This window comes from Ranitomeya variabilis, chromosome 4 (genome assembly GCF_051348905.1).
Source record: "Ranitomeya variabilis isolate aRanVar5 chromosome 4, aRanVar5.hap1, whole genome shotgun sequence".
NCBI classification, from domain to species: Eukaryota; Metazoa; Chordata; class Amphibia; order Anura; family Dendrobatidae; genus Ranitomeya; species Ranitomeya variabilis.
In genome coordinates this window covers 357,899,253-357,924,668 of record NC_135235.1, presented here as the reverse complement: position 1 = coordinate 357,924,668, position 25,416 = coordinate 357,899,253, and the positions used below count along the sequence as shown (strand labels likewise).

General features: G+C 39.2%; 1 protein-coding gene across 1 annotated transcript in view; it reads right to left on the bottom strand.

Moving 5' to 3' along the window:
• The window catches only part of LOC143764769 (netrin-1-like), a 555,816-nt gene extending 530,830 nt beyond the window's left edge, over window positions 1-24,986 (bottom strand). Inside the window, exon 1 of the mRNA XM_077250713.1 lies at window positions 24,765-24,986. The gene's annotated coding sequence lies outside the window, so the exon portion shown is untranslated. The remainder of the gene's footprint in view (window positions 1-24,764) is intronic.
• Between the last annotated feature and the right edge of the window lie 430 nt (window positions 24,987-25,416).

The following is a 25,416-nucleotide window of genomic DNA, read 5'->3' as shown; positions in this document are numbered from 1 at the left end:
CAATTCTCTCCGTAGTGCTGTCATGGGAGACCGAGAAAGTCATAGTTACTCACCGTTAACGGTGTTTCTCGGAGCCCATGACAGCACCTGCTTATTCCCTCCCATCACGAGTGCGGTGAGCACTTTTTCTAAAATATAATTTATATAATTTATATGATGTATATACTATAGTTTAGGCACGGGGTTCCTCTTTTAAGAAATGTTATAAATATAATGTTCTCTCTGTTGTAACTAACCTGGAGGTCCTCTGATGCTCTGTAAACCAACTGATGCGAGGGAGAGGTACCGCCCTTTTATCTGTAGGTTTCCTGTCCCTGAAGGGCGGATCCCCTCTCTCCGTAGTGCTGTCATGGGCTCCGAGAAACACCGTTAACGGTGAGTAACTATGACTTTTCACGGCTCTGCGTTATAAACTTCTGTGAAGCACTTGGGGGTTGAAAGTGCTCACCACATATCTAGATAAGTTCCTTGGGGGGGTCTAGTTTCCAAAATGGGGTCACTTGTGGGGTGTTTCTACTGTTTAGGCACATCAGGGGCTCTGCAAATGCAACGTGACGCCCGCAGACCATTCCATCAAAGTCTGCATTTCAAATGTCATTACTTCCCTTCCGAGCCCTGACGTGCGCCCAAACAGTGGTTTACCCCCACATATGGGGTATCAGCGTACTCACAACAAACTGGGCAACAAATATTGGGGTCCAATTTCTCCTGTTACCCTTGTGAAAATAAAAAATTGCTTGCTAAAACATCTTTTTTGAGGAAAGAAAAATGATTTTTTATTTTCACGGTTCTGCGTTGTAAACTTCTGTGAAGCACTTGGGGCTTGAATGTGCTCACCACACATCTAGATAAGTTCCTTGGGGGGTCTAGTTTCCAAAATGGGGTCACTTGTGGGGGGTTTCTACTGTTTAGGCGCATCAGGGGCTCTGCAAATGCAACGTGATGCCCGCAGACCATTCCATCAAAGTCTGCATTTCAAATGTCACTACTTCCCTTCCGAGCCCTGACGTGCGCCCAAACAGTGGTTTACCCCGACATATGGGGAATCAGCGTACTCACAACAAACTGGGCAACAAATATTGGGGTCCAATTTCTCCTGTTACCCTTGTGAAAATAAAAAATTGCTTGCTAAAACATCTTTTTTGAGGAAAGAAAAATGATTTTTTATTTTCACGGCTCTGCGTTGTAAACTTCTGTGAAGCACTTGGGGGTTCAAAGTGCTCACCACATATCTAGATAAGTTCCCTTGTGGGTCTAGTTTCCAAAATGGGGTCAATTGTGGGGAGTTCCTACTGTTTAGGCACATCAGGGGCTCTGCAACCGCAACCTGACGCCTGCAGAGCATTCCATCAAAGTCTGCATTTCAAAATGTCACTACTTCCTTTCCGAACCCCGACGTGTGCCAAAACAGTGGTTCACCCCCACATATTGGGTATCAGCATACTCAGGAAAAACTGGACAACAACTTTTGGGGTCCAATTTCTCCTGTTACCCTTGGGAAAATAAAAAATTGTGGGCTAAAAAATCATTTTTGAGAAAAGAAAAATTATTTTTTATTTTCATGGCTCTGCGTTATAAACTTCTGTGAAGCACTTGGGGGTTCAAAGTGCTCACCACACATCTAGATTAGTTCCTTGGGAGGTCTAGTTTCCAAAATGGGGTCACTTGTGGGGGAGCTCCAATGTTTAGGCACACAGGGGCTCTCCAAACGCGACATGGTGTCCGCTAATGATTGGAGCTAATTTTCCATTCAAAAAGCCAAATGGTGTGCCTTCCCTTCCGAGCCCTGCCGTGCGCCCAAACAGTGGTTTACCCCCACATATGGGGTATCATCGTACTCAGGACAAACTGGAAAACAACATTTGGGGTCCAATTTCTCCTATTACCCTTGGGAAAATAAAAAATTCCGGGCTAAAAATCATTTTTGAGGAAAGAAAAATTATTTTTTATTTTCACGGCTCTGCGTTATAAACTTCTGTGAAGCACCTGGGGGTTTTAAGTGCTCACTATGCATCTAGATAAGTTCATTGGGGGGTCTAGTTTCCAAAATATGGTCACTTGTAGGGGAGCTCCAATGTTTAGGCACACAGGGGCTCTCCAAACGCGACATGGTGTCCGCTAACGATTGGAGCTAATTTTCCATTCAAAAAGTCAAATGACGCGCCTCCCCTTCCGAGCCTTGCCGTGCACCCAAACAGTGGTTTACCCCCACATATGAGGTATCGGCATACTCAGGAGAAATTGCGCAAAAAATTTTAGGATCCATTTTATCCTGTTGCCCATGTGAAAATTAAAAAATTGAGGCTAAAAAAAATTTTGTGTGAAAAAAAAGTACTTTTTCATTTTTACGGATCAATTTGTGAAGCACCTGAGGGTTTAAAGTGCTCATTATGCTTCTAGATAAGTTCCTTGGGGGGGTCTAGTTTCCAAAATGGGGTCACTTGTGTGGGAGCTCCAATGTTTAGGCACACAGGGGCTCTCCAAACATGACATGGTGTCCGCTACAGATTGGAGCCAATTTTTCATTCAAAAAGTCAAATGGGGCTCTTTCCCTTCTGAGCCCTGCCGTGCGCCCAAACAGTGGTTTACCCCCCACATATGAGGTATCAGCGTACTCAGGACAAATTGGTCAACAACGTTCGTGGTCCAGTTTCTCCTTTTACCCTTGGGAAAATAAAAAAAATTGTTGCTAAAAATCATTTTTGTGACTAAAAAGTTAAATGTTCATTTTTTACTTCCATGTTGCTTCTGCTGCTGTGAAACACCTGAAGGGTTAATAAACTTCTTGAATGTGGTTTTGAGCACCTTGAGGGGTGCAGTTTTTAGAATGGTGTCACTTTTGCGTATTTTCAGCCATATAGAACCCTCAAAATGACTTCAAATGTGAGGTGGTCCCTAAAAAATGGTTTTGTAAATTTTGTTGTAAAAATGAGAAATCACTGGTCAAATTTTAACCCTTATAACTTCCTAGCAAAAAAAAAAATTGTTTCCAAAATTGTGCTGATGTAAAGTAGACATGTGGGAAATGTTATTTATTAACTATTTTGTGTCACATAACTCTCTGGTTTAACAGAATAAAAATTCAAAATGTGAAAATTGCGAAATTTTCAAAATTTTCGCCAAATTTCTGTTTTTTTCACAAATAAACGCAGAAATTATCGACCTAAATTTACCACTAACATGAAGCCCAATATGTCATGAAAAAAAAATCTCAGAATCGCTAGGATCTGTTGAAGCGTTCCTGAGTTATTACCTCATAAAGGGACACTGGTCAGAATTGAAAAAAACTGCAAGGTCATTAAGGCCAAAATAGGCTGGGTCATGAAGGGGTTAGACCAGTGGAAATCTGTGCTTTGGTCTGATGAGTCCAAATTGAGATCTTTGGTTCCAACCACCGTGTCTTTGTGCGGCGCAGAAAAGGTGAACGGATGGACTCTACATGCCTGGTTTCCACCGTGAAGCATGGAGGAGGAGGTGTGATGGTGTGGGGGTGCTTTGCTGGTGACACTGTTGGGGATTTATTCAAAATTGAAGGCATACTGAACCAGCATGGCTACCACAGCATCTTGCAGCAGCATGTTTTTCCATCCGGTTTGCGTTTATTTGAACCATCATTTATTTTTCAACAGGACAATGACCCCAAATGCACCTCCAGGCTGTGTAAGGGCTACTTGACCAAGGAGGAGAGTGATGGGGTGCTATGCCAGATGACCTGGCCTCTACCGTCACCAGACCTGAACCCAATCGAGATGGTTTGGGGGTGAGCTGGACTGCTGAGTGAAGGCAAAAGGGCCAACAAGTGCTAAGCATCTCTGGGAACTCCTTCAAGGTTGTTGGAAGGCCATTCCCGGTAACTACCTCTTGAAGCTCATCAAGAGAATACCAATAGTGTGCAAAGCAGTCATCAAAGCAAAAGGTGGCTACTTTGAAGAACCTAGAATATAAGACATAATTTCAATTGTTTCACACTTTTTTGTTAAGTATATAATCCCACATGTGTTAATTCATAGTTTTGATGCCTTCAGTGTGAATGTACAATTTCATTAAAATACAGGAAAATCTTTAAATGAGAAGGTGTGTCCAAACTTTTGGTCTGTACCGTATATATAATATTCATTATGTTAACTAGGGGGTAGGTCAGTGAGGGATCAGTGACCTGTCAGCAGTCTTCATTGTGAATACCTAAGCAGAGCACCACATCAATACCCCACACAGACCACCCAGGAGCACGGGCATATCATTTACTCAAAAATGAAAATGAAGATTAAACAGCCACAAGACAGATTTCATCATCATTGTATCATTTTAATCAGCATCATGGTGCTGACCTGACACTGTGTGTAGGTCACTGTGCACAATCCTCCTGACAGGCTCCCTTTAATATCATTAAAATATGGTTTGGCATCATAGGAATATTTGTTAAATACTTTGCTTAATGTAAATGTTTAAGTTGTTCATGTTTTCATTTTTTTTTTTTTACCAATTTGTGTGTAAAGCATTCTTATCATCAGGCATGTATGTATATATTGCAATTCTTGTAAGTTTTCTCCTCTTTGCATACTTGCTGAATAAAAAGAAAGGAAACAGACGGTAATATTGATTGTCTGCCAGCTACCTACTGTGGCACACGTTTCTTCAGAAACACTATACATAGTACAAGTCAGCTTGTCACCAAACAAGCTTACTTTTTATGATAGCAGTTTTAAAATGACACATTGTATAATGTACATTGATCTAAAGCAGGATTGTAGAAATATAGTGGAGTAATGGGTATACTCTAACGTGTGTGTGGATTGCCTTGTATTGCCATCTTCTTATTCTCTGTGTAAAATTACACAGCTAGGGGCTTTATTGAGGGAATCATAAAAACAACACTCAAGGCTTTGTATTCTGATCATCAATGTGTGTGGCTCAGCAGCACTAAGGCACTAAAGAATTTTGAAGTCCACCATATGGACTATTTTTATGAATTGCATGATTTCAATGCTTTCACAAACATGAAGAGGTTAACCTTTGAACATTCACAGTCTTTTAGCCTGCACAATTTTTCTTCCTTTCTTGGTTGTTGTGGACTCTCTGGAATTCACTTGTTGGAATCAATTGTCTGGTTTCCGGGATATTTTGATCTCTCTGTATAGTGCAATCCTCCCCTCCCCCGTTTTAACTTTCTGCCTCATCATATTTGGTCTTTCCAACAAAAGAAAGGTACTTTTAAATTCATGGTTGACTGTCACATTATGTTTCATATATTCCGTAAAAGAAAGTAAAAAATATTAATCAATACATTGCACTGATGAGAACTGTAGCTAATGATCAATGATTATTTTACTTGCAATAATACTTTTCAATTCATGACTTTATTATTATTTTTTACAGAAGTTAAAACCTGTGGAACAAATGGTAACTTTATATAATCTTGTTTGTATTTTCAATTCATTTACAAAAGTGATTGATCTTAGAAAATAATCCAAATGCCAATGAAAGTGGTTAGGAAGTAACTGTTCTTCCACATAGGAAAGGATTGATATTTTCATAAGAGTTATTTGTTTTTCCTTCTATTTAGTAACAGAATGATAAAATACAATACAATGAATGTGAGTGACCTCTGTTTTCCTATAATAATAATTAGTAAATTAGTAATATCTGGAGAAATAGTAATGGACAAAACTAAAACTTTGCTTAGCTGGAATTCTGCCCGTAGGTACATTGGAATTATATTTCCCCCAAATAACCTCAATATTTACTGAAATAATTTAAATACTGATTGTGTCTTCAACTATTGTCATTTCAAAGTGAAAGATGCTGTAGTAATTAAAGTAATTTTGGTTATCACAAGTCAGTTGTGATTAAAAAAGTAACATCTCACATAAAAAAAATTATAGTTTTTCTTATATCCCAGAAGTCAATTTACCCCCCCCCCCCCCTATAAAAAGACAGCAGACTCCATGCTTGCACCTATGGAAAGTAACTACTGTACACATTAGTGTCCAAGCCTCCAAAGATATCAACTAAACCAGTGTCCCCTAAACATCTATAATCCTGCTCACGTTGTAAATGTCTTCAAGTACCATTTTCTTAGATTAAATAAAGCCAAGAAAGCTTTTGTTTCAGCCATGGCAATTTTACCTGGTGTTCTTTTCCACCATACTATACATACAAATCACCATTTGCATACAAGGACTTGACATGGAAGCATAGATGTTGGGTTGGAACCTAACTCTTTTCTACTATGCATCGATTGTCTGTTACCAAAACAGTTTATATCTCAGTTATTAAAATTACTCGTGCTGCTGGTATCAGTGGTGGATCCCTTCACCCAAGACTGGGGAATATTATGCAGTTAATACAGGTATGAGGTTTTTGACATATAGTTCTTTAACTGATATTCTCTGATATGATCATTAGAATAAAAATTATTATTATATTTAGTATGCAAATTGCCTCTTCAGAGAAAAAGAGGACTTAAACTCTATAGCGCCACCTGTTGGAAGTAGCGATCCTACAAGTCACAATCAACCCTTTAACGAGTCGTGCAATATGACTTAGGATAAAAGCCAAAGCAGTATCTCAATTCGCAGACACGGTGTTTTGGGCTGTTGGCCCTCGTCAGTGTGAAGCATGAGAACTGATTTGGCTAGGTAAGAGGCTATGGACTGGGGTCTAAGGGGTAAAGTTTCTCCTTATGGAGAGTGACATACCAGCTCTAGCTTGTCAAGGTAAGGAGGCTTGTTCGCCGTGCAATGCTCCTCTGGGAATTTTAATATGCAAATTGCCTCTTCCAAGAAAAAGAGGACTTAAACTCTATAGCGCCACCTGTTGGAAATAGCGATCCTACAATTAGTGGCGGTAGTAGTGTTAGCATTATCAATTTGGAAAATTAAGGTTTTTAAATTCTTAAAACATAAATACTTTTTACAATATAGATCAAAGCTGTAGTTAACCGTTGTCCTGGGTAAAAGAAAGTCTAAGTTTACTGCCCTAAAACTGTATGTAATTACTATGGCTAGGGAGAGAGGCTTATTTTCTCCTTACTTGGCACTTAGCAGTTGAAGCAAATGCCTTGGTAGCGCCCACCTTTCTCTTCCCTGCTCTGCTCCTGAGACAGAAAAACAACCGAAAAATAGGAACAAATATATGATGGTGTTAATGTCCCATATATAATATTGAGATAGCGCATGTATGACATGTCATTTATAGGATGTCGTTTCCCTACATATTTTATTTTGGTTTTTTAAAACTTCTCGGAGTATAAAAATGTGGTAGAAATTATTCACAGCTAGTGTTGAGCATTCCGATACTGCAAATATCGGGTATCGGCCGATATTCGCTGTATCGGAATTCCGATACCGAGTTCCGATATTTTTGTGATATCGGAAATCGGAATCGGAAGTTCCGAGTGTATGGTTCCCAGGGTCTTGAGGAGAGGAGACTCCCCTTCAGGCCCTGGGATCCATATTCATGTAAAAAATAAAGAATAAAAATAAAAAAATATGGATATACTCACCCCTCCGACGGACCCTGGACCTTAGCGGTGCAACCAGCAGCCTCCATTCCTAAGAATGCAGTGAGTGTACAGGACCTGTGATGACGTCGCGGTCTTGTGATTGGTCACGTGACCGCTCACGTGACCGCTCACGTGACCGCGACGTCATCGAAGGTCCTTCACTCACTGCATTCTTAGGAACGGAGGCTGCCGGTTGCACCGCTAAGGTCCAGGGCTCATCCGAGGGTGAGTATATCCATATTTTTTATTTTTATTCTTTATTTTTTACATGAATATGGATCCCAGGGCCTGAAGGAGAGTTTCCTCTCCTTCAGACCCTGGGAACCATCCAGGATACCTTCTGATATTTGTGCCCCATTGACTTGTATTGGTATCAGGTATCGGTATCGGCGATATCCGATATTTTTTGGATATCGGCCGATCCAATCCGATACCGATACTTTTGAATATTGGAAGGTATCCCTCAACACTATTCACAGTGCATATGTTAATCCAAATGATTTGCGAATTTAATAATAAACTACAGCTTATTCTGTACTGTATGTATGTCTTCTACTAAACAAAATTATTAATATTTTTAATCTGTGTTACATTACACAGATTATTCCATAAGGTTTCTTTTTTATCTATTTTATTTTATATTTTTGTCTAAGGATCTTCAAATGAAAACTAAAATGTCCATATCCATGATTTACTCATTGTTTTCTATTAATTTTTAGAATATAATACATTATTTTAATGTAATATAATAAATTATATAAATAAATACATAAATATATAATAAAGTCTACATTTTTATTATATAATACAATCTAAAATAAGTAATATAATTATGAACTAAGCATATATAGATATATAGATGGATATAAATATCTGTCTATCTATATGTATATATATATATAGAGAGAGAGAAAGAGAGAGAGAGATACAGGGGCGTAACTACAACAGGTGCAGGGGTTACAATTGCACCCATGCCCTGGAGCCTAGGGGGCCCTAAAAGTCCCTTTGGCCTATAGAAAAAAACTAGTGCTATTAAAGATTTAAAATATTTAGGGGCCCCGTTGGAGCTTTCACATCAGGGCCCATGAGTTTCAAGCTACGCCACTGTGTATATATATATATATATATATATATATATATATATATATATATATATACATATATGTTACAACCAGTTACTTATTTTACTTCTAGAAGTAAATTATTTTATTTGAAGACCAAACCCCCTTTATATGTGTTACAATTCTTGTGTAAAAGTGTGTTACAATGTTTTAATACATGCTGCCTAACGGGTAACGTTTCTCCTTTTGGAGAGTGACATACCAGCCCTAGCATGACAATCTAAGATGGCTTACTTGCCCTGCAATGCTCCTCTGGGAAATGTAATATTCTCATTGCCTCTTCAGAGAGAAAGAGGACTAGAACCTTATAGTGCTGTGTAAACACCGTGTCTGCATATTGAGATTCTGATTTGGCCTTTATCCTAAGTCATATTGGAAGACACGTTATAGAGTCGATAATGACTTGTAAATTGCTGCTGCTTCCAAAAAACTAGAGCTACAGGAATCAAGTCCTCTTCCCTTAACCCCTTCACAACATGCACCGTACTAGTACTGCGCATGTCGTGTCTCCCCCTTTGATGTGGGCTCCGGTGCTGAGCTCACATCAAAGTTGCGACATGTCAGCTGTTTTGTACAGCTTATATGTGTGTGCAATAGCAGCAGGTGGAATCGCAATCATCCGCCACTACTAACTAGTTAAATGCCGCTGTCAAACGCTGACACAGGCATTTAGCTACCGCTTCCAGCCATCAGGTCGGCAATGCCAGCATCGCCGACCCAGTCATGTGATCGGGGGTCAGCATGCGTCGGCATGACAACCTGAGGTCTCTTTGAGACCTCTATGGCTGTTGATGCCAGCTTGCTGGGAGCGCCACCCTGTGGTCGGCACTCATAGCAAGTCTGTAATTCAGCTGCATAGGAGCGATCTGATGATCGCTCCTATGTAGCAGAGCTGATCCAGTTGTGCCAGCTTCTAGCCCATTCAAAATAAAACAATAAAAAAATCAAACATACAGATATTTGGTATTGCCACATTCAGAATCGCCCGATTTATCAATTTAAAAAAGGATTAACCTGATCGCTAAATGGCATAGCGAGAAAAAAATTCAAAACGCCAGTATTACGTTTTTTTGGTCGCAGCAACATTGCATTAAAATGCAATAACGGGTGATCAAAAGGACGTATCTTCACAAAAGTGGTATCATTAAAACATCAGCTCAGCGAGCAAAAAAATAAGCCCTCACCCAACCAGAGATCCCGAAATATGGAGACGCTACGGGTATCGGAAAATGGCGCAATTTTTTTTTTTTTTTTTAGCAAAGTTTGGAATTTTTTTCACCACTTAGATAAAAAATAACCTAGACATGTTTGGTATCTATGAACTCGTAATGACATAGAGAATCACAATGGGAGGCTAGTTTAAGCATTTAGTGAACCTAGCAAAAAAGCCAAACAGATAACAAGTGTGGGATTGCACTTTTTTTGCAATTTCACCACACTTGGAATTTGTTTCCCATTTTCTAGTACAAGACATGGTAAAACAAATGATGTCTTTCAAAAGTACAACTTGTTCCGCCAAAAATAAGTCCTCACATGACCATATTAACAGAAAAATAAAAAATGTATAGCTCTGGAAAGAGGGGAGCGAAAAACGAAAACGCAAAAACGAAAAAGGGCTGCGTCTTGAAGGGGTTACATACATGTTGATACCTCCAATGATACTCAGTTTGAAGCCATATGCATACACAGTTATGGAATCTATCTATCTATCTATCTGTCTATCTTTTAGCTATTTATCTATCTATTATCTATCTATTATATATGTATCTATAATCTATCTATTAGCAATCTATCTATTATCTATCTATTATCTATCAGCTATCTATTATCTATCTATTATCTATCTATCTATCTATCTATCTATCATCTAACTATTATCCATCTATCATCTATTATCTATCTATCTATAGATCTATCTATCTTTTATCTATCATCTCTCTATCTGTCTATCTATTATCTATGTATCGATCTATCATCTAACTACTATCTATCTATTATCTATCTATCTATTGATCTAACTATTATCTATCTATTTACCTATTATCTATGTATCTATAGATCTATCTATTATCTATCATCTCTCTATCTATCTTTCTATCATCTATCCAAGGGTGGACACAGACAGAAAAGGCCCAAGAACAGTATATAGGCCCTTTGCATGTCCGATAGTTCATCATAATACACTCATTAATGTGTCTGTGACAAAATCTGCTTGCGGCTTTGGAACTGAAAGTGGGCTCCCTTATCTATTGGCTGCACCAATGATATGTCTATCTATTATCTATATGTCTGTCTATCTATTATCTATGTATCGTTTATCATCTATCTATAATCTAGCCCATATCTATTATGTATCTATTATCTATTATCTATCTCTACTTCCCTCTAGCTATCTACATATCTCTACAGTACATTTACAAGACTACAGCACAGTTCAGTATATAACATTTTTTATGAGTGCTAAAAAATTGCAACAGTTATAAATGAAACGTTCTTTTTATTGAATTTGTAAAGCACTGACATCAATGAAGTTGTGCTTTCATCAACATTTTTATTTTTATGTTCTTTAAAAACTAAACTAAGAGGAAAAACACATTTAAGGTTCACCAGTTAAAGAAGTTGTCCACTACTATAACCTTTTTTTTTTTTTTTCATAAATCTTGCTATTATGGGCCACTGAAAACATCTACTGTGTTTATTTTAGCAATATTACCTTTTATCATGCTGTAGAAGCACATCTTTAGTGCTGGATTCAGCTCTCATGGGGTTAATCGACAACTTCCTTTCTCCTGAGTTACTGTGCTCTAATACTACAAGTTCCATGATGCATTGCACTGCTACTAAGCATGAACCTACCACACCCCCTCCAAAACACACCCCAACCCCTCCCTCCTCTCCCTCCTCTAGCTTCAGAAAGATTTATGATGTCATTTCTGTCCAACCTCCTTTTACATTTGTCCAACCCACACTCCATTACACACAGATAAATGGACAGATAGATAGATAGATAGATAGATAGATAGATAGATAGATAGATACAGATATATCTATACATCTATGTCTATTTCCATAGATATGTCCATATCCATGTTTCTAAACCCCTTCACCCCCTGGAGCTTTTTTGTTTTCGTTTATCGCTCCCCTTCTTTCCAGAGCCATAATTTTTCCGTCAATATGGCCATGTGATCTTTTGCGGGACAAGTTCTACTTTTGAATGACAGCATTGGTTTTACCATGTCGTGTAGCAGAAAATGTGAAAAAAATTCAAAGTGCAATGAAATGGCAAAAAGTGCAATCCCACACTTGTTTTTTGCTTGGCTTTTTGGCTAGGTTCCCTAAATGCTAAGGCTGTGTGCACACGTTGTGGATCTGATTGCAGATCCGCAGCGTTTTTTGCTGCACTGAATTGCATCAAATCCGCAGTGTAGTGCACAACCAATGTAAGTCTATGGGAGCCGCAGACTTGTTGTGCACATGCTGCGGAAAAAGCCGCACCAAAACCACATCAAGAAATGCATCAAAACCGCACCAAAAACTGCAAAACTGCACCAGGTTTTGATGCAGTTTTTGGTGCAGTTTTGATGCTTTTTTTGGTGCGGTTTATGCGCGATTTTAATGCCGTTTTTGGAAATAAGTAAATAAACGGAAAATGTGCATGATTTGAATGGAAACATGCATGAAAAAACGGATTCCAAGGCCGGATTCATCATTTCACAGCTCAGTTTCATACTTTTTTTGCCGCAAAAAAACGCATGCATTTATTTGCGGCAAAAAAATGCATTGCTGTCTATGTAAACGCATGCGTTTTTAAGCACATGCGTTTGTGTTAAAAACGCATGCGTTTTTATAGAAAAAAACAAAAAAACACTGAAACACCACCCACCACCATCAGGGTGATAAAGGGATCCAAACCCTAACCCTAACCCTACCCCTAACCTCACCCCTAACCGTTTAATGAACATTTTCTGACATAGTGCCACGATATTTCAGTGCCACGTATTTCAGTGCCACGTATATAAGTGCCACGTATATAAGTGCCACGTATGTAAGTGCCACGTGCCACATATATAAGTGCCACGTATGTAAGTGCCACGTATGTAAGTGCCACGTATGTAAGTGCCACGTGCCACGTATATAAGTGCTATGTATGTAAGTGCCACGTGCCACGTATTTAAGTGCCACGTATGTAAGTGCCACATATTTAAGTACCACGTGACACGTATTTCAGTGCCACAGATTTAAGTGCCACCTATGTAAGTGCCACATATTTCAGTGCCACATATTTAAGTGCCACGTATTTCAGTGCCACATATGTAAGTGCCACGTGCCACGTATTTCAGTGTCACGTATTAAAGTGCCACGTATTTCTGTCACGTTTACGGTTAGGGTTAGGGTTGATGTCACCGCTCTATAGGACCCTCAGTGACACACTGACAGGAGGCAATGGCTCCTGCAGTGTATCACTGAGGTTACTAAAGTTCACTGGTCTCACTTTATGGCAAAAAGCTGCGTGGGAACTTTCTCATACAGCATGCCATAAAGTGAGACTAGGGACTATTTTCTCACTGGGGCGTAGGAATACATTGTGGAGAATACATTGTGGAAGGATACCTTCCTCCCCTCATTGTGTTCCTGGAGCCCCTGGTGAGTGGTTGCATCAGCAGATGCTCCAGCTCTCCACGGGAGATCGTCGAGGGACACTCGTTTTAATTGGATTTCTGCGGATCAGGGAGTATAGTGTTTGTTTATTATTTTAATATTTTTTACGGATGACAATGGCTTCGGGGATCAAAGTGACAAGTGATGGTGAGTATGTAATCTATGTTTAATGTACTGTATGTCTATATGTATGTATGTATGTATGTATGTACTGTATGTATGTAATGCATGTATGTATGTATGTACTGTATGTATGTACTGTATGCGCATGTCGTTGCATGCCGCATGTCGTCGCATGCCGCATGTCGTCGCATGCCGCCGCATGGTGCATGTAGTTGCATGGCGCATGTCGTTGCATGGTGCATGTCGTCGCATGCTGCATGTCGCATGTTGTTGCATGGCGCATGTCATCGCATGCTGCATGACGCATGTTGTCGCATGGCGCATGTCATCGCATGGCGCATGTCGTCCCATGTCGTCGCATGGCGCATGTCATTGCATGGTACATGTCGCATGCCGTCGCATGGCGCATGTTGCCACATGGTGAGTGTCGTTGCATGGTGCATGTCGCCGCATGGTGCATGTAGTTGCATGGCGCATGTCGTCGCATGTCGTGTGTTGTATGTATGTGTGTATGTATGTATGTATGTATGTACTGTATATGTGTATTTTTTTTTTTTTACATTCAACACATTAGCCGGATGATGGGACTACTACTGTCCCATCGTTGGCTAATGTGTCACTCACTGCCACTGTAGCAGGCAGAGCCCGATGGGACTTGTTGTCCCATCGGACGATGCCTGCACACAGAGACAGACACACACACACCACCCCCCAGCACATACCGGTCTGCACAGCGCCGGGGACCGGGACCGCAAAGCGCCGGCAACCGCACATCGCCGGGGACCGGGACCGCACAGCACCGGCGCCCGGGACCGCACATCGCCGGGGACCGGGACCGCACAGCACCGGTGCCCGGGACCGCACATCGCCGGGGATCGGGACCGCACAGCCCCGGCGCCCGGGACCGCACAGCACCGGGGACCGGGACCGCACAGCACCGGCGCTCGGGACCGCAAAGCGCCGGCGACCGCACATCGCCGGCGCCGGGGACCGCACAGCACCGGCGCCCGCCCGCACATCCCTGCCTAGCCCCAACCGCCCCCAGCACGGCCCCGCAGGCAGCCTCAGCCCCGCCCACAGCCCAGTCACTCTTTATGAGTGACTGCTGTCTGTGGAGCCTGGGGACATGCCTGCTACTGACATCACGTCAATTTCCAGAGTCTGGAAATTGACGTGACGTCGGCGGAAATAAGCGGCGGCTGAAGCCTGGGGGTCACGTGACCCGGACTCAGGCACCAGCATAGCGCCGCTCACAGGCGAAAACGGCTAAAGAAGGTATTTACACAAATCATCAAGGGTCCCGGGGGGATACATAGGGGGTTTAATTGAAAGTAGTGGACAACCCCTTTAATAAACTGCATATCAACAGGAATCTTGAATTGAAGACATGTTTATCCCTTGCATATGCTTATTCAAAGCTGCTATGTATTTGGGTTATGGACTTTTTCAAATCTAAAGAGGGTACATATCATAGAAAAAAGTTAATACACCATAAGAATTGTACTAAACAATCACTCTGTTTATTTATTCCTACCACCTAGAAGTGTAAATGACAGAAAAATTACACGAGAACAATATGTGATGTGAAAATACAACAGAATGTAATAAAAATGTAAATCAACAATAAAACCACCCTTTTATTCAATTTATGTGCTTTGTTCTTGCTTTATAATTAATATTTATTTTGATGCTAGTCTTTATCATCTTAACATAAACCAATCACTAATTCTCTGGTGTTTATGGTACATTATTTGTTTATGTTTACCAATGCACATAATACACTGTTATATATATGTATCTACAGTATATTCGAAAACTGCAAGTATTGGCATTCCATTGATGCCTATGGCTTGATAGGTCCATTATTTAAGTAATTTACAACTCTTTAGATTCTTTACAAAGTAGTTGTACTTTAAACTAAGCAGTGATTTGTTGTTGCATTTACAGCTTGTCTGATATGCAATTAGTGTTTATTGCTCAAACACCTCTTTAAGAATGACTGTCATATCTGTAAAAAATCAAACCAATATAAGTCTGCAAGTACGTTTACAGAGAAAAATTACTCTTCAACTTTTTAAATCAGGTGAGAAATTGACACTTCATGGAAAAAAACTAATTACTGTGTGATGATGTGAATCCTTGAATTTAATCCAATATGTTTGAACAGCTCCTGCTGACTTTTCCCATTAAACAGATTTTCTGTGAGATAGGAAAACATGACCAATATTCTGTTCTGAATAGATGTTCACATTTCCCAACATCACACAACCAAACCAAAATGAGATGCTTGGTGTACAGTGCCTACAAGTAGTATTCAACCCCCTGCAGATTTAGCAGGTTTACACATTTGGAATTAACTTGGCATTGTGACATTTGGACTGTAGATCAGCCTGGAAGTGTGAAATGCACTGCAGCAAAAAAGAATGTTATATCTTTGTTTATTTTTTTTTAAATTGGGAAAAGTTTTTTCAGAGGGTCATTTATTATTCAACCCCTCAACCCACCAGAATTCGGTTTGGTTCCCCTGAAGTATTAAGAAGTAGTTCAGGCACAAAGAACAATGAGCTTCACATGTTTGGATTAATTATCTCTTTTTCCAGCCTTTTCTGACTATTTACGACCCTCCCCAAACTTGTGAACAGCACTCAAACATGGTCAACATGGGAAAGACAAAGGAGCATTCCAAGGCCATCAGAGACAAGATCGTGGAGGGTCACAAGGCTGGCAAGGGGTACAAAACCCTTTCCAAGGAGTTGGGCCTACCTGTCTCCACTGTTGGGAGCATCATCCGGAAGTGGAAGGCTTATGGAACTACTGTTAGCCTTCCACGGCCTGGACAGCCTTTGAAAGTTTCCTCCCGTGCCGAGGCCAGGCTTGTCCGAAGAGTCAAGGCTAACCCAAGGACAACAAGGAAGGAGCTCCGGGAAGATCTCATGGCAGTGGGGACATTGGTTTCAGTCAATACCATAAGTAACGTACTCCACCGCAATGGTCTCCGTTCAAGACGAGCCCGTAAGGTACCTTTACTTTCAAAGCGTCATGTCAAGGCTCGTCTACAGTTTGCTCATGATCACTTGGAGGACTCTGAGACTGACTGGTTCAAGGTTCTCTGGTCTGATGAGACCAAGATCGAGATCTTTGGGGCCAACCACACACGTGACGTTTGGAGACTGGATGGCACTGCATACGACCCCAAGAATACCATCCCTACAGTCAAGCATGGTGGTGGCAGCATCATGCTGTGGGGCTGTTTCTCAGCCAAGGGGCCTGGCCATCTGGTCCGTATCCATGGGAAGATGGATAGCACGGCCTACCTGGAGATTTTGGCCAAGAACCTCCGCTCCTCCATCAAGGATCTTAAGATGGGTCGTCATTTCATCTTCCAACAAGACAACAACCCAAAGCACACAGCCAATAAAACCAAGGCCTGGTTCAAGAGGCAAAAAATCAAGGTGTTGCAGTGGCCTAGTCAGTCTCCTGACCTTAACACAATTGAAAACTTGTGGAAGGAGCTCAAGATTAAAGTCCACAAGAGACACCCAAAGAACCTAGATAACTTGGAGAAGATCTGCATGGAGGAGTGGGCCAAGATAACTCCAGAGACCTGTGCCGGCCTGATCAGGTCTTATAAAAGACGATTATTAGCTGTAATTGCAAACAAAGGTTATTCCACAAAATATTAAACCTAGGGGTTGAATAATAATTGACCCACACTTTTATGTTTAAAATTTATAAAAATTTAACTGAGCAACAAAACTTTTTGGTTTGTAAGATTTATGCATCTGTTAATAAATCCTGCTCTTGTTTGAAGTTTGAAGGCTCTAACTTATTTGCATCTTATTAAACCTGCTAAATCTGCAGGGGGTTGAATACTACTTGTAGGCACTGTAAGTGATTAATCCAGCTCATGACACTGATCTTAGCATTTTCGACTGTAATTGAGGGGAGATAATCTACTGTATAAACATTCCTGAACTGTGTAAAATCATTCTACATGATTGACACAACTAAAAATGTATTCATTTGAATGTAAAGATAACTGCTTTTATTTGCTAACAATTTAAATTCCACTGTAATAAAATGTGCTTCATTTTCAAGATTTACAGTATATGGTGTATTCCATAATTAGCGTGATTATGAAAATAGCTTGAATATTTTAGCAGTGAGGCTAAAAACCTACCAATCATCTTCAGCTATATGTTAGAAATCGAGTTCCTGCCTCTGCACAGGGGGAATCTTGATCCATCTCCGCTGCAGTCTCCCATTCTTCTCCTGCCGCAGTGGAGCCTGCTCAGCGGAGGCGTCGGTCCCAGCGTCCAGCTCAGTCTGACACTGTGCGAAGGGTTACTGCTGTCCTTCCAGCTTCTGCCATTGTGGCCAGTACTGGTCAGCAGCGAGCAGACATCTTTAGGACTAAGTCCTACTTTTCCTCTTCTGAGCGTGCCCAGGGTAAGATCTCTCATTGGAGATCAAGGGTCACATGCTCAGGTACTGCAGCAAATCCTATTGGTCCTCTAGGAAGGTCCTGAAGGTGTTCAACGTCTGTGGCAGTCTCTCATTGGTCCTTCTAGGAAGGTCCTGTACTTGCTGCAGCTATAAGAGGTGCACATGACCGCACGGCCATGCGCTAGTGTCAATTTATGTACGAGCTCAGCGCCAGTGTGATCATGCTTGTGTGTGTATTCAGGGACCCGGCTGAAATAAGCCCCAAGAATGCTGGCACCTCCGGTGAGGAGTTTGGTGTGTGTGTATTCAGGGACCCGGCGGAAATAAGCCCCTAGAATGCTGGCACCACCGGCGAGGAGCTTTGTGTTTGCATTTGACTGCATGACCACTATCTGCTCTACTAAGTAGCTGTGTTCCTCTGTGAGCCAAACAGGGCACAGCGTTATCCTTGCTAACAGACTCTGTGAAGTAACAGAGTCTGTTTATATTACTAAATTGTACCGCCATATTTAGCTGCAGGTGCTTTCCTGCACTGTGGATCCCGGGTTGCGAACGCACCAACTTCTTCTAATAAATATATATATTCGGTGCGTTCCGCCAACCCTAACACTATAGGATTAGAAGTTTGTCAAGGCAGATATATTTATCTTCTATGTAGTCAAGTCTGTAAGTTCTCATGGATGTGTGCCACTACCAGTTCTCCGCAATGCTGTAGAAACAGTGTTCCCCAACTCCAGCCCTCAAGAGCCACCAACAGATCATGTTTTCAGGATTTCCTTAGTATTCCACAGGAATTACCACCTGGGCAATACTAAGGAAATCTTTAAAACAAGATCTGTTGGTTGCTCTTGAGGACTGGAGTTGGGTAACACTGCTGTAGAGCATGGTACAAATCTGTACTGAATCTGTTCTGATAGCATAGCCTACTAATATGACTATGTCTACAAATTTATGACTCAACTAAGCAATGAAATGAATTTTAATGTTTTGGGTCACTGTTGACTGTGAGATGTTTCATGGACCCGTAGAAGTGCTGATTGCACGAAATGGCCATCGTCCTCATGCACTCCCCGCACCCTCGCTACTTTCCTGTGTGTGTTTGTATTAATCTGCCCATGGATTAAATACTTTGGATCAGCAAACTGGTGAGTGCTGCTATTTTCTAAAAAACTTTCTTTGTGAAATCTCGATGTTTCATTCATTGCAATCAATTCATGCCTGCCATATATTAATATAGGCTTATGACTTCTTCAAGCCAAAAAGCCACTTCAAGAGGTATTCCCTAACTTAGATATGCCATAATGACATGATTGATAAGAGTTTGGCCATGGTTCATTAAAATAAAGTTTTAATAAAGATAAAAGATGACTTTAGATTTTTTTCCTGTACATTGTCTTTTTTAATCCAGCAATATCCATATACTGTAATTCTGCACTATTGTTATTATTTATATAGCACCATTAATTCCATGGTGCTGTACATGAGAAGGGGTTACATACAAAGTTATAGATATTGTTTAAAGTAAACAAATTTACGATGACAGACTGGTACAGAGGGTCGAGGACACTGTCCTTGCACAATTACATTCTATGGGATAATGCTTTATGATGACATCTGTTGTGAACTCTGTTTTTGGGCTCCCTCTAGTGGTCACAAGCGGTACTGTGTAGTGTTGTCTTTCTGCAGGTTGGCAGCATCAGCTGGTTCGTTATCCTTGGTTGGTTTCCTATTTAGCTCACCTGGATACTCAGTTCCTTGCCTGCTCTCAATGTATTCAGTGCTCTTCAGATTCCTTGTAACTACCTTGCTCCCAGTCTCTCCAAGACAAGCTAAGTTTTTGTTTGATCATTTTTTGATTATCAGCATTCATTATGTTTTTAGTCCAGTTCGCTGAAATGTGATTTCCTCGCTTGCTGGTTGCTCTAGGGGACTGAGTTTCTCCCCCCACACCGTTAGTTGGTGCGGGGGTTCTTGAAATCTCAGTGTGGATATTTTGTAAGGGTTTTTTACTGACCGCACAGACCCCTTTACTATTTTCTGCTATCTAGTATTAGTGGGCCTCATTTGCTGAATCTGCTTTCACCCCTGTGTATGTGCCTTCCTCTTACCTCACCGTTATTATTTGTTGGGGGCTTCTATATCTTTGGGGATTATTTCTCTGGAGGCAAGAGAGGTCTTTCTTTCTCTCTAGGGGTAGTTAGTTCCTCAGGCTGGCTCGAGACATCTAGGATTTTTAGGCACGTTCACCGGCTACTTCTAGTGTGTTTGGATAGGTTCAGATTTGCGGTCAGTCCAGTTTGCCACCTCCATAGAGCTTGTCCTATGTTTGTTACTTAGCTGGAGTAATTTGTGATCCTCAACCACTAAGGATCATAACAGTCATCTATATGTGCATAAACCTCTTTAATGGTTGCAAGCATGATATTTGTAGTGTTCTTCTATAGCAATTTTATTAAACCTACCTGTACTTTAAATCAACTTCAGATTGTGGGCTCTCGCCTAAATCCTTCACATACTATGGCACAGCATAAGGTGGTACACAAATATACGACTAAATGATATGCAGTACAAAACGGCCAGTAGAACTCTTAAGGTCATACAGTGAAGACTTTCTGCCAAAACATTAACTTGTGAGGTAAATGTTAATTAAGTAGTTTATAGAATTCACTTTTTCCTGATATTTATAGTATGGGAGATGCCAGGTCTTTGTAAGGTTTTGTGTCACAGGTATTTGCAGCTATTTTTTTAAAAGACCGAATGGCTAAGTAGCTTTTCCGTTTTTTCTTTTTTACAAATGACAGGTGAATGGAGTGTGTCTGTTTAGCATTACATCGAATTACTGTATTTTTGCTAGGAATGTTTGATGAATGATTATAATCTCTTTGCAAGGAAAGTCTCTTGACCTATAGTGTTACTAGTCGGAGATTGATGGTATTGTGTCTTACATTTGTGCTGTAACCTGTCATGGAAGATTATTATTTAGAGATTTCTAAGCTAGATAAATGAAAAATCTTCTTCGTTTATCATTGTCGGTTTTATGGAAGACTATAAAAATAAATATGTAGAAATGTTTAAAAAGGAATAAACATCTCAAATTAAATATTTACTAATTGATTCTGTAGTGATATTTGTGTCTCAATTGTCTCATTGATGGCCGCTGAAAAAGGCAACAAATGGCCATTAACACGTCAATATATTATCACATGCAGATCAACAGGACTTGTCTGCCTGGTAAACTTTTCCATCATGAAGATTCTTTGTCCAGCTACCCCTAAAACGCATTAAATCATTCCATTGATTATGAAATTTCCTAGTCTTTTCTCTTTTATCTTACTCTGTTTGTTCCTATCAGAGTTGCCATCTTGATTTCATTTTTCTAGACAACTTATACAAAATTCACAGACAGAATTTTTAGCAACACATTGGATTCACTATAATAAATCAGTAAAATATGTGATGATAAAATGTGTCTGGTTGCATGTACGATTTCAAATGTCATCTGGAAAGCTGATATAATCAATACATTAGCGATCAATATATTAAGATCAATTTAGGTTGCTTTTTTGCCACAATCATGGTGGAAATGCACTATTTTGAATCAATTTTTGAAAACTGTGCAAAAACGCTAAAGTTTTACCATGATCATAACAAAAAAACCCACGATGCAGTAGCACCGTGTGAACGCAGGCTTCACTACTTAATAACACAAGCAGATTTGCTGATTTATTGCTTAATTACGCAAAATGCAGGAAATTATGTAATCAGATTATGTAGATTCGCAATAGTTTTCAGCAGAACTAAAGGCTATGAGATTCTTGTAGCCTTATTAGAATCATATCTAGCAATAATTATTGAGTGTAAGTAATTATTGAAAAAATTGTCAATTAACAGCAATTGCTGCCACTGTAGATGAAACAAATTTATTACGTGAAATGTTTGTGACATCAAACTAGCCAAATTTTGTTGTCCCTTAAAACAACATACAAGGCTTTTTCAATGTTCAACCTCGGAGTGAATATCTTTCTAATGTCAGTTTTAATACCAAATTAATATTAGTATAGAATTTGTGCACATTAACATCACGATAATAAAATCAGATTTTCACAGAATGGTAATGGGTATAGCCGACCCTACCTTCTATGGAGCAGCCTAGTATCTGAAGCTGTCAGTATGTTCCATTATAAAAAGAGTCAATGCCTGAGTTACAAAAATCACTTGCTACATTTGGACAGATTGCCAACCCAGGAGAACAAAAAAAACCCTTGATTTCAGATGAGTTTTCCCTATTTATAGTACTGTACACTTTCTCAGACAGAAAATGAATGTGTAGACATGCATGAGACATTTGTATGCAGAAAAACAGAACCATTTCTGAGAACCCTTTTAGGGTTACCAAGTTACGGAACATTGTTCTGAGTGAAGAACTGTGAAATCACAGTGTAACTGGGCGGGCTTCACACAACCACAATGTAAAATCAGAGCACATCTAGAAAAGCATTCTCTGCAATAATTTATTCTGTTTTGCATCACTGCTTTACAATTGTATTTCCGCTATTAGAATAAAAATGAAAATAACTTCACGTGAACCGGACGAATGGCTCGTTACCATGAAATAACAGATTAAGAAATGCATAATGCTAAGGTGTAAGATGTTCAGAATTTATGGAAAATACCTTGGACTCATAATTTACATTGCAATGCACAAATATACAAGCCTAGTGTTTATTAAACAACACCCATTATTTACAATAATACATAAAACATACATGTACAACAGATAGAAAGACAGACAGATACATAGATATGATATGAGATAAATAGATAATAGATAGATATGAGACAGATAACAGATAGAAAGATAATAGATAGATAGATAATAAACAAATAGATAATAGATAGATAGATAATAAACAAATAGATAATAGATATATAGATAGATGATAGATAATATATATATATATAGATATGAGATAGATAGATAGATAGATAGATAGATAATATATATATATATATATATATATATATATATATATACATATAGATAGATACTGTAGATAGATAGATAATATATAGATAGATAATAGATAGATAGATAGATAGATAGATAGATAGATAGATAGATAGATAGATAGATATAATCAAAAGAAGAGGCAGCACTCCATATTCCAAAGTGAAAAAATGTGCAGGATTTAATCACATCTTAAGGCCTTAAGATGTGATTAAATCCTGCACATTTTTTCACTTTGGAATATGGAGTGCTGCCTCTTCTTTTGATTATATTTGAACTTGGATGATCGGTGGACTGGTTATCTGGGGCCTTGCACCCAAAGATAAGTATACCTGTGCTGTTCCCCCTTTTTTACTAAATAGATAGATAGATAGATAGATAGATAGATAGATAGATAGATAGATAAATAATAGATAGATAGATAATAGATCTATAGATAGATAGATAGATAATAGATGATGTATAGATAGATAATAGATAGATAATAGATCGATAGATATAGATAGATAATAGATATTTATGGTGACCAAAAATACAAAGTATACAAAATATACTGAAGATGGAGTTTCTATCCTTTAAGCATAATCTTACTGATACATCTTATCCAAAGCATCTCTGTTTGATTAGGCAGCAGTTCAGCCTTTGCAAACACCACTCTAGTGACTATTTAGCATGATTCTTCCTTTGAAGCTTAGATTTTGCTCTTCTATTGCAGTTAATATGTAAACTTGCTGCCTAAAACCTTTATCCTTAAAGGAGAGGATTAAGCATAGTTTCATTGCATTTCAAAATGTAGCCCATGCCATGTTTTTAAAAGTGTCTTAATAAATTGTAACAATAGAAATTTTGACATTTCTAAACTGAATAAATCTGCGCACTAAATCCGTGGGGATATTCGGAAGCTGCTTGTGAAATAAGGCACCTGCTCATTACTAAATATCTCGTACAGGTAGATCTGCTGTGGAAACAAACTTTGCAGTGAAAATCTCTATTAGCTCTAGAAAGTAAAACTTACAGTTCAGTATGACTATCTAGAAAGCCATTAGATGGTTTCTTTGATGAATATTTGTCAAGGTAAAGGAAAATGACACATCTCCTGTAAAAGTTAGACTATGTGCTTCATAAATAGGCGGTGTATTGTTATATAGTACAATTGTTATCATGTAGGATACAAGATCACGTATGACAAATCCATCAGCGGTGCAAAAGTAGTTGTTCAATGTGAATATTTTTTCACTTTCTTAAGTATAACAGTACATTTGATAATACCCAATAAATAGTAAAATATTAGGTGTTTTAGCGGTATATTCAGTATTAATAAATTAATGGGAGCACTCTAGAAAGTATTTCACACAGTGTGTTTGTGACTCTCTCCCAGATGTCACGTATAGTGATAATTTAAGTTGTATGTCAGTCACTACAGTTGCACTATAGATGGATGTTATTCACAGATTATTTCTGTAAATACTTGTTGCTATGTTAATAGCAATGATGAACCTCACCTTCAGTTTATGAGTGCTAAGAATAATTAAGTATAATTGAGATTAAAATAAATATAAAAAGGATTATTAATGCTAGGATCCAAATTGTAAAGAGTTAGCCGGTTGCCTTATTTAGGAAGGGTAGGTCAGTAAAACAAATAAGTAATGTCTATTCTTCCTTTACAACTCGTCGGCTTGCCTACACTACTGCTTGTTTGTTAATAATTATTTCTCAACTTTTCAAACAATGATTCTTTCAAACACCAGTGAGTGTCGGCTGGTTGTGGAAGAGACATGCTATGTAGTCTGAGTTTAGATATAAAAGAGTTAAATGCAACAGGCAGGAAAATGTTTAACAAATAAACACAGTTAAAAACTCTAGGTCTGGAAGATAACATCACAAAGCTGCATCTGTCACTTACCATGTTGTTGACATCTGCTTTCCTTGAAGATTCCAATTTTAGTGGTTTTAATTTGCTCTCATTTGGTTTAAATCACCCATAGCTCTGCTATAACTTAGGACAGAAAGTTTTCCATTTCTAGGAGTGTGTCACACAGAGACTAAGGATGGAGTGGAAAGCATATATACTTCAAGTGTGGATTCCTTTTCTAGGCAGAAATGTTTGTAGAGCACAACCTATTGAGGAGGGGTTGTTTTATTTGATACTGGGGTTGGATGGTAGCACCATTCAGAAAGACAAACTAATTACATCACAGGAGGGAATGGGTGGAGTTCTAGCACTGTGTGTCCACTGGAGGGGGATAGTGAAAGACGAAGACAGATGGAGAAAACCAGCATAGGTGATGGTTTAGTAAACATACTGCTGGGAAATGATCTCATGGCAGTTTCATAATCCCCAGTTGACTGAACCATATGCTGAAACACTGCTAATTTATTTTGCATTTTTTATAACAACAGATTAAAGGTTATTTCAGATAACTTTCCTGATATTTCAATGTTGGTTACACGGTGACTTGTATTAGTGGTAACATAAGAACGCAATGCTGCATTTCTAAAACTACAATTAGTGACAATGTGGAGAACAAAGTTGGATTTTGTCACATCACAATTTG